The 14,763-nt window shown below is 45.1% G+C and overlaps 3 protein-coding genes across 8 annotated transcripts in view; 2 read left to right on the top strand and 1 right to left on the bottom strand.

Moving 5' to 3' along the window:
- The window catches only part of DAD1 (defender against cell death 1), a 330,697-nt gene that overhangs the window by 66,248 nt on the left and 249,686 nt on the right, over positions 1-14,763 (bottom strand). The window lies entirely within an intron of this gene.
- Positions 1-14,763, top strand: part of MRPL52 (mitochondrial ribosomal protein L52) — a 244,816-nt gene that overhangs the window by 36,786 nt on the left and 193,267 nt on the right. The window contains exon 1 of one of the 3 annotated variants that reach the window (XM_050796648.1): positions 1,045-1,048. The exons of the other annotated variants lie outside the window; for them this stretch is intronic. The gene's annotated coding sequence lies outside the window, so the exon portion shown is untranslated. Of the gene's footprint in view, positions 1-1,044; positions 1,049-14,763 lie in introns of those variants that run through there. 3 annotated transcript variants of the gene reach the window in all.
- Positions 1-14,763, top strand: part of OXA1L (OXA1L mitochondrial inner membrane protein) — a 240,727-nt gene that overhangs the window by 95,799 nt on the left and 130,165 nt on the right. The gene's annotated exons all lie outside the window — the stretch shown is intronic.

Below are 14,763 nucleotides of genomic sequence, written 5' to 3'. Positions count from 1 at the left end.
TGCACCTCCCAGACTGTCTACACAATCTGATCCAGTTGGGGAGAGAAAAGGAGCACTCTCCACTAAGCTCCTGGATGGTGCTTTGTTCCCCTCTCCTGCTACCATCTTTCCTGCACCCTCTCCAGTCTTCTGCTCAGTCCAATCTTCTGGTTGCTTCTTGATTCCAGAGAAAATGGGAAAAGAAACACTGTGTTACCTGATGGACAAAAACCATCAACCTGCTTATTCCTCTGTCCCCTCAACCCAACATGCACTACAACCACCACCATTCCCATCATATTTTTTTCAGAGACTGGCAGGCCAAGCATCCCAAGGACTAAACTTCCTCTAGGGTTACTGCAGGATAGTCACATCCTGCTGAGGGGTAGCTGGTGCATAGAGAAAACTCTGGACGTGAAGCCAAGAGTCTGGGTTCAAGTCCCACCTGTGCCTTTTACCATTCTTGAGACTGGAAAAATTGCCTCCCTTTCATATTATCCGCACATGAATCCTCATGTGACAAGCAGTGGTAATGCTCTTTTCCTCATCTTTCTCACAACCTGGTTGAGAAACGCAAAATGGAAAATAAGATAATTCATATGATGGATCATTGCCAAGGATCGTGAAGAGCCAATGTATAATTCACATGATGTGTGAAATCATAAAACACCGTATCAGGTATTGCTGTTATTTTCTAGAACCTCTCCTATTCTGCAATAGTGGAAAAGAACAAACCTTATCTTCCCTGTCCCTACTGAGATATTGATCATCCCACCCTAGAGGGAAGAATACTGTCCCTGCTGGCTCTGGAATACATCTCATCAGGCCCATGCTTCTGCCTTAATCAACTACTCTCTCCTTGGACAGCATATCTGGTTGGCTACAAAGTGTGAAGACAAAGGGAAGATGCTTCTCTACACGGGAATTTCAGTTGCCCAGGATTCCTGGAAATGAAGAAACTACTTCCTATCCTCCACCATCTGCACTCTACAGAGGAGTCAGTAAGCTGGAAGGGGTTCATCGGGAGGATTGAGAAATACTCACATTGGCCTAAATTAGGTAGAGGGGGCTGGCCCCCAGCATATCCTGCCCACATAGCTGCCCTGGGCTTCTGTGCTGGGCGCTGAGGCTTGCGTTGCTGCAAACAGACTCTGCACTGTCAGGGCTGAAAGGGGCGTACTCTAGAAGAGTCCCATGTTTGGACCCCACTTGGGCGGGATGGGGTGGGATTGGCTCAGGTGAGAGCATGCATTTTCTGAGAAGGATCCAGACATGGGACAATCCTCGGGGGCACATTACAAAGCTGTCCCTGCACAGCAGGCCTGAGTCTGATGCCCCTGAGGCCCACTTAGGAAAGGATGCAAACCCAAACATCTACACTAACAAGAACTGAGAGCAGAATACCAGCCAAGATCAACGCCCCAGGCCTATCTCAGCCTCACAGCGTACAGTGTACCCTCCACCCACCCCCTCTCCAGCCCCACTGTGACAGTTCCATCCACCCCTACCACTCCATTTACCCAGGACCCTCCTCTTCCACACCCTAATACACTGTGATCAATAAGCCACAGCTTCAGTAACCTTGCACTATGTTAAAGAAAACACCCCACGCTGCATAGCCTGGCACTCAAGACCCCCTAACCCCAGTTTCCCCTGAATTACCTCCCAGCCTCAGCTCCCATCTTACACATCACCTGCGCATCTCTTACTTCAGTTGAGTCACTCTATTCACTGTGCCCCACGCTGGCCCTCACTTTCTGACTTCACACTCAGGCCCCAAGTGTCTTACCATTGGGACCATCTCCTCCACCGCTTAGTCTCTAGGCCCTATTCTTTTCCCTTTTCCTCAAGCCTAAGCTGGGTTCTCCCTCTTTAGATATCCTTTTCTTGCACTTGGAATCAGGAATCCGCAGTGTAGAACTGGAGCGTTTTTAACCTTTTTTAATTTAAAGATAACACATGTATAGAAAAGTATACAAATCATAAGCTCAATGAATTATCAATAAAGTGAACACACTCATGTAACCACCACCCAGGTGAAGAAAGAGAATGGTACTAGCACCCCAGAAATCCTTCTCAAGCTCCCTCCCCACATTCCAGTGGTAACCATTATCCTGATTTCTAACACCATGGATTAGTTTTGCCTGTTTTGGAAATTCATATAAATGAAATCATCTAATAGGTCTTGTTTTGTGTCTGACATCTTTTGCTCAAGCTTATAGTTTTGAAATTCAATCATGCTGTGGTGTGTGACTCATTTATATTGCCATGTATTTCATCATTTCATTTGTGGTTATTTAGCCTCTGGGCAGATTTTTAAGTTCCTTGGGAACAGGGATTTTTTCCATAAAATTATTTTGGAATCCCCATAATGCCTAAACTGGAAAAGCAAAAGTTGCTCAGTATATATGAATTTTAGTCCAAAAAGTTTCTGATTTCAATCTCACATCATATACCCCCATGAATAAGCAATAGTATCTAACAATTTCAACAATTTCTTTTTCTCACATCTCATATCCAATTCATTAGCAAATCCCATTGGCTCCACCTTTACATATATGTCAAATCCAACCACTTATCACCATCCCCATTACCCTAGTTCAAGTCACAAACATTGTAGAAGAATAGATATTGAAGTAAAAAGAGACTGTTGCAAAATAGTATAAATGGTATTATCCTTTTCTTTTTCTTTTGTTTTTTGTTTTGCTTTGTTTTGTTTTGTTTTGTTTTGTTTTTTGAGACGGAGTTTCGCTCTTGTTGCCCAGGCTGGAGTGCAATGGCATGATCGCGGCTCACTGCAACCTCCGCCTCCCGGGTTCAAGGGATTCTCCTGCCTCTGCCTCCCGAGTAGCTGGGATTACAGGCATGTGCCACCACACCTGACTAATTTTGTATTTTTAGTAGAAACAGGGTTTCTCCATCTCTGGAGAACTGGTCTCGAACTCCCAACCTCAGGTGATCAGCCCACCTTGGCCTCCCAAAGTGCTGGTATTACAGGTGTGAGCCACTGCACTCAGCCTCTCTTTTTTTTGAGATTGAGTGTCACTCTGTCGCCCAGGTTGGAGTGCAGGGGCACCAACTCAGCTCACTGCAACCTCTGCCTCCTAGGGTCAAGTGATTCTCATGCCTCAGCCTCTTGAGTTGCTGGGAGCACAGGCATGGACCACCATGCCTGGTTAATTTTTGTATTTTTAGTAGAGAGGAGGTTTAGTCATGTTGGCCAGGCTGGTCTCAAACTCTTGACCTCAAGTGATCCACCTGCCTCGGCCTCCCAAAGGGCTAGGATTACAGGTGTGAGCCACCACACCTGGCAGATCCCATTTTTTAAAGACACATATTAATGCATAGATAAAAGAATATAAGTATATTAACTAAAATATTAATTGTGGTTATTTCTGCATACTGGGATCTATTCTTTCTTATTTTCACATTATTGTGGTAGATAGGTCAATCATTGTGTTCCCCACCCAGAGCCCTAACTGCAGCGTTCCTACATATGAGTTGGCCACCTATCTGATTGGGTCACAGGTAAGCAAACAGCCCAGGAGAAACTAAGCCAAAGGCCAGGATAAATGCGGCAGATTTCCTCAAGAAATTGAACTAAGAGGTACAGAAACTATGGTAGATACCTGTTGTTTTAAACATTCTTTCTTATTTTCTTCTACTAACCACTACCTCATTCCCTTTTGGGAAGCAGCTCCTTCCCCATTACACAAATCATGTGATTCTAATGGGACTATATAATATCACAATATAAAGCCAAAGTTCAGGAAAGGGAACATGGTCTATTATAATATCCATCACCCAGCCACAATGACTGATCCAAAGAGTGACCATCCAACCCAAGGCAGGCCAGGAACCCCTCCTTTAGAATCCGCATGCTGGAGCAGAGTTAGGAAAAGCTCTCTCCTCTGGGCTCAAAAACTGTGATGACGTAACCCTGAGCTGCCAGTAGCCATACCCAGCCTCACCCTTCCACTGCTGCACGGAGAGAGCCTTTCTGCTGTCTGGATTCATGAGGACCACATATCTATGGAAATGCAGCTAACAGACAGAGATAGAATTTGGACAGTGTTGTGTATGACTGGATCAGTCATGCCTGAGGCCTGCCAACAATATTCTTTCTGATTGTACAACCCAAGCCAAAAAATTCTCTGTTTTTCTTAAGTTCATTTGAATTATGGTCTTCTGCAGTTATAAGAACTCTAACGAACACAGAGACTAATTAGTAAGATGCTGGTGTGCTTTTCTGAAAAGTTGTGTAGAGTTGGGGCTGGAGTAGATGCCATAGCAAACCAAAGCGATTCCTAAGCTGAAGTCACAGGGGAGCAAATAAACCATCACTGATAAGAGAGACCTTGTTTCCAAGAGAAGTGTAACAGTAGCTTACACTCAGAGACAAGTAATAACTGAGGGAACATGGGCCCGCCAGAAAGGGTGGCGGCAGCCTGAGCTGCTGACTTTCTTGTTCCAATCCCTGTGTGCCTTGTTTCTGTTCTTGGATGACCATGAGAGACTGCCTGATTCTATTCTTTCTACAATCTTTGTATTCTTTCTACAATCTTACACATACACACACACACACACACACATACACACATGCACACACACACACACACACCACTTTAGTCAACTAGCTTGAGTAATCCTCTGGTTTTTAAATTCAAAGTATCAATGAGTAAGAAAATAGTGTTCATACATCACATTTCTAATCAGAAAGTTATTGTTAAGATCCAAACAAACTTTTGCTCTACAGAAATTTATTTAACATAAATGATATTTATAAATTTATAGATTAAGGCACAAATTCACTACATAGGTCAATGACCTTAGGACAATTTCTATACAAGGACAATACTTCCAGAAAGTTTAAGGCTGCCGACCTTATTCTGTTTTAACTCCAGCCACTCCCATGCCTGCCTTCCCTTACTTGAGCATGGTAATGGGTCTGGCAACTGGCTAATTATAGTAAGTGACAAGATGAATATTTTTTAGGCCCAACCAACAATTTTATCATGTACTAGCAACTCTCATGAGGATGTCACTCATAAGTTGGTTTTTTTTTTAGTACTGGTTCCACTATGTAATTGATGTTTTATATTAGCCATCTCCCACAATTGTTTATGATCATAGAAATAGAATTTTGAAGATGGAAGAACCCTAGTGCTATAACCTCCTCATGTCACAGTAGGATGTTAAGTCTAACACAGGTCAAATGAATCACCCAAGGTAACAAAACTTTGAACGTAAAAACTCCAGCTCTCTTGACCAGAGCAGTATAGAGAAGAAAATCAATGAAAGCTAGTGGCCCAGGCACAGGATTCATGGAAGATGGGAGATTAAAATCAAGTCCTAGCCTTTCGATAGAGGGCAATGAGTACTAGACTATGAGTTGAAAGAGCCAAGTACTGGGTCAGACTATGCCTTATCTGTTTATATGACTCCCTGAAGGTAGAAACTAGGTTTTATTCATCTTGGTATTCCCTACGCCCAATATCATAACAGAGACATGAGAGAAACCCAATAAAAAAGTGAATAAGGAGTGGGTGAGTAAGTAAGCAAATAGATAGGAAACCTAATACTCTGGAGAAGTCTATGTAGAAAAGGAAAAAAGGGACTGGGTACTGTTGTTCATGTCTGTAATCCGAGCTACTGAGGAGACTGCACCCGGAGGATCCCTTGAGCCCAGGAGTTTGAGACCAGCCTGGGCAACATGGTGAGCCCTCATCTCAAAAAATGGGAATAAAGCCTCGGTGAAAGCCTTCAGTTAAAAGGCAGGAGAAGGAGTCACCACTGGAAACAAGAGAAACAGTAGTAAGAAAGCAAACCAACAGAAAGCCAATGGTACAGGATTAGCAAGCAGGGGAGGAGAAATCCAAGATGTAGGTATGTCAGCAGTCCAAAAACTAGGAAAAGGTTATGAAGCATGACAGTGAAGGAAAAGTCCTTGGGAAAAAAAAAAAATTTAAGACTAAGTGTCTATTACTAGGCAAGACTAGCAGCATATTTTGGCTAGGCAAGAGTTGGGGTTCCAGTGTGGCTGAGAAGAGCAGACAACATTAATCCCCAGGCTGGCACCACTGGCATGCTTCCTGAACCCACCCCTCAGAGTATCTGCTTACATTAGTGCCTCTCTTTCCACAGCAAATAGAGATAAGAAGAGTCCCTTTTTATATCTATTTGCATATACCAAATTACATTAAAAATTAGGATTCTCCCAGGGGTAAAAAGAGACTGGAACTTTGATTCTCATTTAGATTCAAGGACATAAAAACAGGCTTGATGTATGCAAGTCCCCATAGTCTGAGGTTAGGCTACAGGAAAGGATTATGGAGCCCCTAAGAGGGAGCTCACCACAAGGTAGAAGGACTCTGAACAGATGAGCTGTGCTCAGACACAGCTCCTTAAGTACAATGTGTGTCTGCCATTCTGGCAGTGTAGAGAATCAGTGAGTGTGTGGGCAGTGATATTGGTGGACCTCTTTCATGAGCGCCGCTAATACTTTGGGACACAGCCCATTTTACTCTAAGGTCCTGTACCTGTCTGAACTCACAGCATAGTTAACAGCAGGCCTGTGGTTTCTAGAAGTGGCAATGGCAACAGTGGCCCCTGGCTCCTTCACTGGTGGTGGTGGAGACCCTTGAGGTCACCAAGACCAGCTATTGTGGTGACTCAGCCCCTAACATCTACCAAGCACCCTCCTGGAACACGGTAGACCAAAGATGCTCCATAAAAGCAGCACAGCACAGCTGAATGACTGAATTCAGAGAGGCATTTAGGAGAAATTGATATCAAAGTCACTGCAAATATTGAGTAGCAATGCAAGAACCTTCAAAGTGTCATTCCTCATCTCTTCCCTGTAAGAAAAGAAAAATAGCTGAAAGCAGCCTGAGCTCTGTAAGGCACGCAAAATTTATCAGGCCCAGGGAGACAAGAGTGTGGGACCTCGGTCGTGCCCACTGTGTCCCCCACCATCCCCATGACCAGGGGCAAGTGTTTAAAGGTGTTTGGGTCTTGACTAGCGGCCTTGCCCATTATCTTCACGTTCCTGGCACTTGTGATACAAAGAACAATGTATAGCTAATTAATAGCTTATGTTACTTTGATGTAACTTCTTGGCAAACAACTTAGGAACTGCCTCTTCTTTAAAAACTCACATGTAACTGCTGCTAACTAATCTCAGCATATAGTCAGGGCAACCTGAATCTCTGTACCCAAATTGTAGTCCTCAAATCTGGCCCAAATAAACTCCCTACTTTTATTAATTTTGTCTCAGTTTTTGTCCCTTAGGTTGACACCTGTGTCCTGGACCTCAGTTCACGAGATTAGGTCAGGGCCAGTGGGTTAGGAAAGTGAAGATTTCACATTCCATCAGCCCTGGCCTTAAATGTCAAGAAGAATAGTGCCGGGCTGGGTTCAGTGGCTCATGCCTGTAATCCCAGCACTTTGGGAGGCCGAGAAGGGTGGATCACTTGAGGTCAGAAGTTCAAGACCAGCCTGGTCAACATGGTGAAACTCCAACTCTACTAAAAATACAAAAATTAGCCAGGCGTGGTGGTGCGTGCCTATAATCCCAGCTACTCAGGAGGCTGATGCAGGAGAATTGCTTGAACCCAGGAGGCAGAGGTTGCAGTGAGCCGATATTGCACCATTGCTCTCCAGCCTGGGCAACGAGAGTGAAACTTCATCTCAAAAAAAAAAAAAAAAAAGAAGAATAGTGCCAGGGATGCAAGCACTGCCAGCCTCAAAGCACCTCAAGGCACTGATGCTGCTGGCATTTGCACACCTCAGCCTGGCCTCTGCAGAGGCTGACAGGCACATCTGCATCTTATCACTTAATAAACATTCACTGACACCGCATGTATCTTAGGCACTTTTGGTAGATGCTGGAACACATTAGAGAACAAATCCAGTCTTTGCCCTCCAGGCATTTATAGTCTAGAGCAGAAGCTTCAGAGTGTTCCAGTTTCAGAATTGTTCTTCAATTACACAAAAAGGCCGGGCATGGTGGCTCGTGCCTGTAATCCCAGCACTTTGGGAGGCCGAGGCAGGCAGACCACCTGAGGTCAAGTTTGAGACCAGCCTGACCAACATGGAGAAACCCCGTCTCTACTAAAAATACAAAATTAGCCGGGCGTGGTGGCACATGCCTGTAATCCCAGCTACTCGGGAGGCTGAGGCAGGAGAATTGCTTGAACCCAGGAGGCGGAGGTTGCGGTGAGCCGAGATCACGCCATTGCCCTCTAGCCTGGGCAACAAGAGAAAAATTCTGTCTCAAAAAAAAAAAGAAAAAAAATTGTGTGTCTACATAGATTGAAAGGGAGGTGGGAACAGTCAAATTCTCAAATAACTTTGTGACCCAGAAAAGGTTAAGAGCCTCTTAGTCGGAACCATCCATATCCCTCATTTCTAAATTCTTAGCAAGTACCCCAGCACTTACTGACAGCACCTCTTGGGCATCTCTAACCTTTTGCAGTGTTCACAGTGCCTTCCTCACAGCTCCTGGCAGACTCCTGGTGGAAGAGGAGGGAAGCACACCTCATTGTTGACATTGCCTTCTAGTTCCCGGGTAGCTCCATTCCAGGAAGGTATTTATCCAGGAGTGGCTGTCCCTGCTTTTTTGGATAACTTTGGGCTCATCCAGCAGAAACCACTGCCTACTCCCTGATGGGCAGACTGACTGGGGGACAGTTTTTCCCCGCCAAAGTACTGCTTGCTTCCCGAGACTTCTCCAGACTAAACATCCACTGACTGAGATGAAATATGACACTTTTCTTTTCCAAAGGGTCAAAGGGATCTCAGCAAGGTGCAGACTAAGAGAAAGAGGGCTGAGTTGTGAATATACTGGGAAGAGTATTTTGGTCTAACAGTCTTATTTCTCATCCAAATTAATAATATGTCACTCTTGAGAACATTTTCGTTACTGACTCCTCAAAACACAACCCACCCAGACCCAGACTGTGAGCCTTCAAAGACAGAGACAGGGCCCCGGCCATCCCTTGGATGGCACTACCGTTCTCCTCCTTGATGTTTGACGAGACTGCTAATTTTTGTAAGATGTAATAAAACATATTTAAGGGAGAAAAATATGTACTAGACTGTTTTAATGAGATTGAGCATCTATATTTTTGAAAATGTAATGTCAAGAAGCCAGGGAAAGTTGTTTTTTAGATTACCAGCAATTTTCTGATTCCACTTCTGGAGGAGACTTGTTTGTTTGTTTGTTTGTGTGTTTGTTTGTTTGTTTTTAAGAAACAGTGCAATGACTTTATGGCAGTAAAGCCAAAACCATATTCTCAGTAGCTTAAGACCACGCTGAGCTACACAGCTCACCTTCATGACGTTGAGATGGCCTGAACTGTGAGAAGAGATCCATCTCTACAGGTTAGAATGTGTCTTGAGAAGTGAGTCTGGGGCCGCCATGAGGTTTTCCCTTCTCACTGGGCCTCCTGATCAGGGTCCAGCACCTGGCAGGGGGGTCGTAGCAAATGGATCAGTGACAGACATGAGCAAAGACACTCCACGGCAGAAAATAAGTCTCATGATAATGTGGCAGCAGAAGGAGGAATGAGCAGTGGGAGAGAAAAAACAAAATACCCTGTCCAGGTGAATGGCTGGTGGACTTTAAGAACAAAAATCTCCTATATCTCATTCAATGGATTTTTTTCCCTCTTTCCTACACAATCCCCTCCTGGTATTCCAGAACTTTCAATGAAACAGGAGTTACAGCTGGCCTGACATTCCCGGGCAGATAATGTCATGGCACTGGTAAGAGTGTAGTAGTGAGGATGATCAGAGTTCACTCTCATTGCCATCTTGGTTTTGGTAGGTCTGCACTTGGTATGAGGAGGGGCGGGGAAATCAGGAGCAGTTGGAGAAGCTCATCACAAGATGGCCAGAAGTGACCAGCAGAACCCCAGAAGCAGCAGGGATCTGCAGGAAATGTAAGCATTCTCTGAGGGTTACATGTGAGGGGATCCAGAAAACTGCTACAGTTGCAGTGGCTGATCACGATGGGGCTTAGACTCTAGTAATTGTAAGCACTAAAGGAAAGGGTGGCTTTTGTAGACCAAAGAAATCAGACTTTGGAGTTACTTTCTTAAATTGTATCAAACCAATTCACAGCCAAATGTTGTGAATGTTGCGAACAGTAAGATGCAAAGGAGTTTAGAAGAAGGAGGGAGACTTGAAGGAGTTCTTCCCCACGATGGCTGGGAAGGCTTCACAAAAGAAGAATTTGAAGTAGATCTTGAAAAGGGGAATCTTAGAAAGAGGGAGGAGGACAAGAGGACTCCTTTTAGGAGAAATGGGAAGAGCTACATGAAGATACCCAAGTAGAAGGTGTGCTTTAAGCAGGGAATGGCCTTGTCTGACTGAAGTCAAGTCTATATTCTTGAGCATCCATCTTTCCTACTTCATCTTGCCAGAGGCATTTGATCCAGAGCCACTCCACCTTGAGTAGGCGCTGGATAAAATAAGGCTGAGATCTGCTGGGCTGCATTCCCAGGAGGTTAAGACATTCTTAGTCACAGGATGAGAGGAAGTCGGCACAAGATACCAGTCATAAAGACATTGCTGATAAAATAGGCTGCAGTAAAGACGCCGGCCAAACCCCACCAAAACCAAGACGGCAATGAGAGTGACTTCTGATCATCCTCTACTACACTCCTACCAGTGCCATGACAGTTTACAAATGAGATGGCAACGTCAGGAAGTTACCCTAATTGGCCTAAAAACGGGAGGCATGAGATCCTCCCCTTGTTTAGCATATAGTCAAGAAATAACCATAAAAATGGGCAACCAGCAGCCCCTTGGGCTGCTCTATGGAGTGGCCATTCTTTTATTCCTTTACTTTCCTAATAAACTTGCTTTCACTTTACTCTATGGACTTGCCCTGAATTCTTTCTTGCGTGAGACCCAAAAACCCTCTTTTGGGGTCTGGATCTGGACCCCTTTCTAGTAACAATCTCACTTTAGAACTCATTCTTTTTTTTTTTTTTTCTTTTTTTTGCGACAGAGTCTCTTTTAGCCACTCAGGCTGGAGTGCATTTGTGAGATCTCGGTTCACTGCAATCACTGTCTCCCATGTTCAAGCTATTCTCCCGTCTCAGTCTCCTGAGTAGGTGGGATTACAGGCACCTGCCATCATGCAAGGCTAATTTTTGTATTTTTAGTAGAGACGAGGTTTCACCATGTTGGCCAGGCTGGTCTTGAACTCCTGACCTCAGGTAATCCACCCACCTCAGCCTTCCAAAGTGCTAGGATTATAGGAGCGAGCCACTGCGCCTGGCCCATTCTTTTTCTTTTTTTCTTTCTTTTTTTTTTTTTTTTTTTTTTTTTGAGACAGAGTCTCACTCTTGTCACTCAGGTTAGAGTGCAGTGGCGTGATCTCGGCTCACTGCAACCGCTGCCTCCCAGGTTCAAGCGTTTCTCCCGTCTCAGGCTCCCGAGTAGCTGGGATTACAGGTGCCCACCACCATGCCTGGCTAATTTTTGTATTTTTAGTAAAGACCAGTGGCCATGTTGGCCAAGCTGGTCTCAAACTCCTGACATCAGGTGATCCACCCACCTTGGCCTCCCAAAGTGCTGGGATTACAGGCATGAGCCACCAAGCCGGGCATTTAGGGCCCATTCTTGAGGCCCAGGAATGGGAACATATTAAGCTAGTCTTCATGGAACAATCAAAGTTGTTGACAACATCTTAAGTTAGCCGGTGCTAGTACTCAGAGAGAGGCCAGTCATCCCAAAAGGACAGGAATTGGCCTAGAACTCACCCTTGGTTTTCTCATGCCTCCCTTCTTAGAAGGCTCTCCTGTTTAGAACGCCCCAACGCTCTGCAAAGTGCTGCAAAAAGTACCCATGTCTCTCCATCAGCCCTATCCCACAGGCTACTTGATCTGTGACGAAGACCCCACTGGGCAAGAGGCATGTTGCTTTCTCACACTGATCAAAAAACATTCATCCAGCGCCTACTTCATGTCACGCACTCTTCTAGTCACAAGGGCATAGCAATAAATAGGTCAAAGTCTCTGCCCTCATGGAATTTTCTTTCTAGTAGGGAAGACAAATATAAATATGTAATAAAACATCAAGTAGCTCTGTGAATAAAAGTAGAGCAAAGTAAGGGGACACAGAGTAACAAGGAGGGGGGTCTTTTTTACAGAAGACAGGAAAAGCTCATCTATGGAGGTGACACTCAGCAGAGGCCACAGGGGTGGGGGCCAGGCTCTGAGACGGGCACTAGTGGATGTGCTTGAAGAACAAGAAGGCGTCTATGGCTGGAGCAAGCTCAATGAGCACAGGGGATAAAGAGGTGGAGGGGCAGAGGAGGAATTACCCTGCAGCTCCTGGCCCAGCATGGCCACACAGTGCACACATCTCCTGCCCACGGCCATAACCCCAGTGGCCCCAGCTCTTCCCTGCCATATTTTCCGCAGGCCCTCAATGAGACTCATTAAACTTTATCCAAAGTTACTGTGCTCTGCAGCTGGGGGAAAAGGGCAAACTTCCAGTCCTAAAGTTAGAGCAATCAACAGCCAAGGGATTTGGAAGTGGCTGGGGCCTTGTTAATTTAAGGTTGTAATGGGCCTTGTGAGAATCCCCACAACTTCGCTCCGGAGAGGGGAAGCTTCCCTCAGCAGATCCACACTCGGGACTCAAAGTTTCAAAATTCCGTAGAAACTGGGAAGCAATCCAAATACACCAGGCCTGCACTAGAAGCACATAGAGTCGCAGTCTCCCCAGAATGGCTTGTACCAAGGCTTTGTTAGGGGTGTTGCTCTAATAATCTAGTAGGCCCCTGGGACTGCCTGTGGCTGCACCCCATGAATCTCATTATCCACAGTTACACACTTAGCTCAAGAGGAAAGGACAGGAAGAGAGACTCCAAGGCCACAACCATGGGATGATTCACTAGCTGCTACCTCACCAACACAACCCAAAAGCAAGGGTCAGAGTCCTCCCATCTAAGAATGTAGTATTTTGGTGGGGCTAGAGAAGCAGGAAGCTCCGGGGAGCCTGGAAACCCCCTCCAGCTGGGTGACCAGGAAAATCCAAGAGTAAATAACTGCTTCTCAGCCCCAAGGTAAGTTGGGGCCTGTTTAAGATAGCTGAGCTGTTGGAAAATAAGGAGCACGTGGGGCATATTAAAGAGGATACAATATAATCATGCTAATAAACAATAATACCCTGGCATGGTGGCTCACACCTGCAATCCCAGCTACTCAGGAGGCTGAGGCAGGTGGATCACTTGAGTCCAGGAGTTTGAGGCCAGCCTGGGTGACATAGAAAGACTCCATCTCTAAAAATAAAAACAAAAACCAAAAAGAAAAATAATAATAGTCAACATTTACTGAACACTTACTGTGTACCATTCCAAGCATTTTACATATGTTATTTCAACCTCCAAGTAAACTCTATGAGCTAGGAAAGCTATTATAATACCCAGTCCACCAAGAAGGAAGCTGAGGCACGGAGACATGAAGGCACTTGCTTCAAAACTTATACACTAATGAATGGAAGAGTCAGGATTTAAATTAAGGTCAGAATCCAGAGGTGGTATCCATAGGCGCAGTGCATGTGGCACTCTGGAAACTATCCCATGGCCTAAATATCCTGGATATAGTCAGTAACAAGTAATCTTTTGCACAAATTATTTTTTCAGTGTCATGAAAATGTACCTGCCCAATGTCTTGAAGACTGCTTCTCTTGGAAAAGCCCATGCTTTTTTTTTTTTTCCTTCTTTTTGAGACAGAGTTTTGTTCTTGTTGCCCAGGCTGGAGGTCAATGACACAATCTCGGCTCACTGCAACCTCCACCTCCTGGGTTCAAGCGATTCTCCTGCCTCAGCCTCCTAAGTAGCTGGGATTACAGTCATGCGCCACCACAGCTAATTTTCTGCATTTTTAGTAGAGACGAGGTTTCTCCATGTTGGTCAGACTGGTCTCCAACTCCCGACCTCAGGTGATCTGCCTGCCTCGGCCTCCCAAAGTGCTGGGATTACAGGCGTGAGCCACCGCGCACGGCCAAGCCCATGCTTTTATAAGTGCCACATTGGTATGAACTCTTCATTCCCAGAATAAAGAGCTGGGCTCTGTAAACTCTAGAGTCCCTCCCTGCCTTGTGCTCAGAGTACTGATGGAATGGCTCTGGGTGAGATGCAAGGCAAAGACTAATCCACGGAGAGAACCTGTGGAGGCCGACAGGTCCACTGCACCGTCTGTTGTTTTCAGGGCAGCTGGACACTGTCCAGCTAACTCTGTAGGGTGTTGTGAGTTGCAGCTGCCCTGGGTCTATCTGAGGAAACATTCTGCTGCCTCCTCTCTCCAATCAAAGGAATAGCCACCCTCCATAGGTGGCCTCCACCATCCTAGACAGAGAGCACCTATGGAGCTCTTAAGTACAATCAAGGACAAGAAGCTGCATGGTCTCCTACAGAAGGACATTCCTTATTATATCTAAGCTAAGTGTTTCCTGCCACCTCCAACCCCTCCAGCATCTCTGCTCTCCCTAAGGAAAAACAACAGAGGGCAATGACTACTTATAACCCAAACAGGCATGGCAGACCCCCTGCCTTCTCTTAACATTTCTGTAACATTTCTTTTTCTTTTTTTAATAGTTAAATGGATCATTTATCCTACAGTGACAAACTGTAACCAAAACAAATTGTGGGGCTCTAGACTCCTGACAGCACCAAAAAATCAAATTGCATTTTTGTAGCATTTCTTGATGTCCTTTGTAATTATATAAATGATCTAATTTTTTCCAGCTTTGAATTGCAAAATA

The sequence above is a fragment of the Macaca thibetana genome, chromosome 7, assembly GCF_024542745.1.
Source record: "Macaca thibetana thibetana isolate TM-01 chromosome 7, ASM2454274v1, whole genome shotgun sequence".
NCBI lineage: Eukaryota > Metazoa > Chordata > Mammalia > Primates > Cercopithecidae > Macaca > Macaca thibetana.
This window is presented reverse-complemented; position numbering and strand designations above follow the sequence as displayed.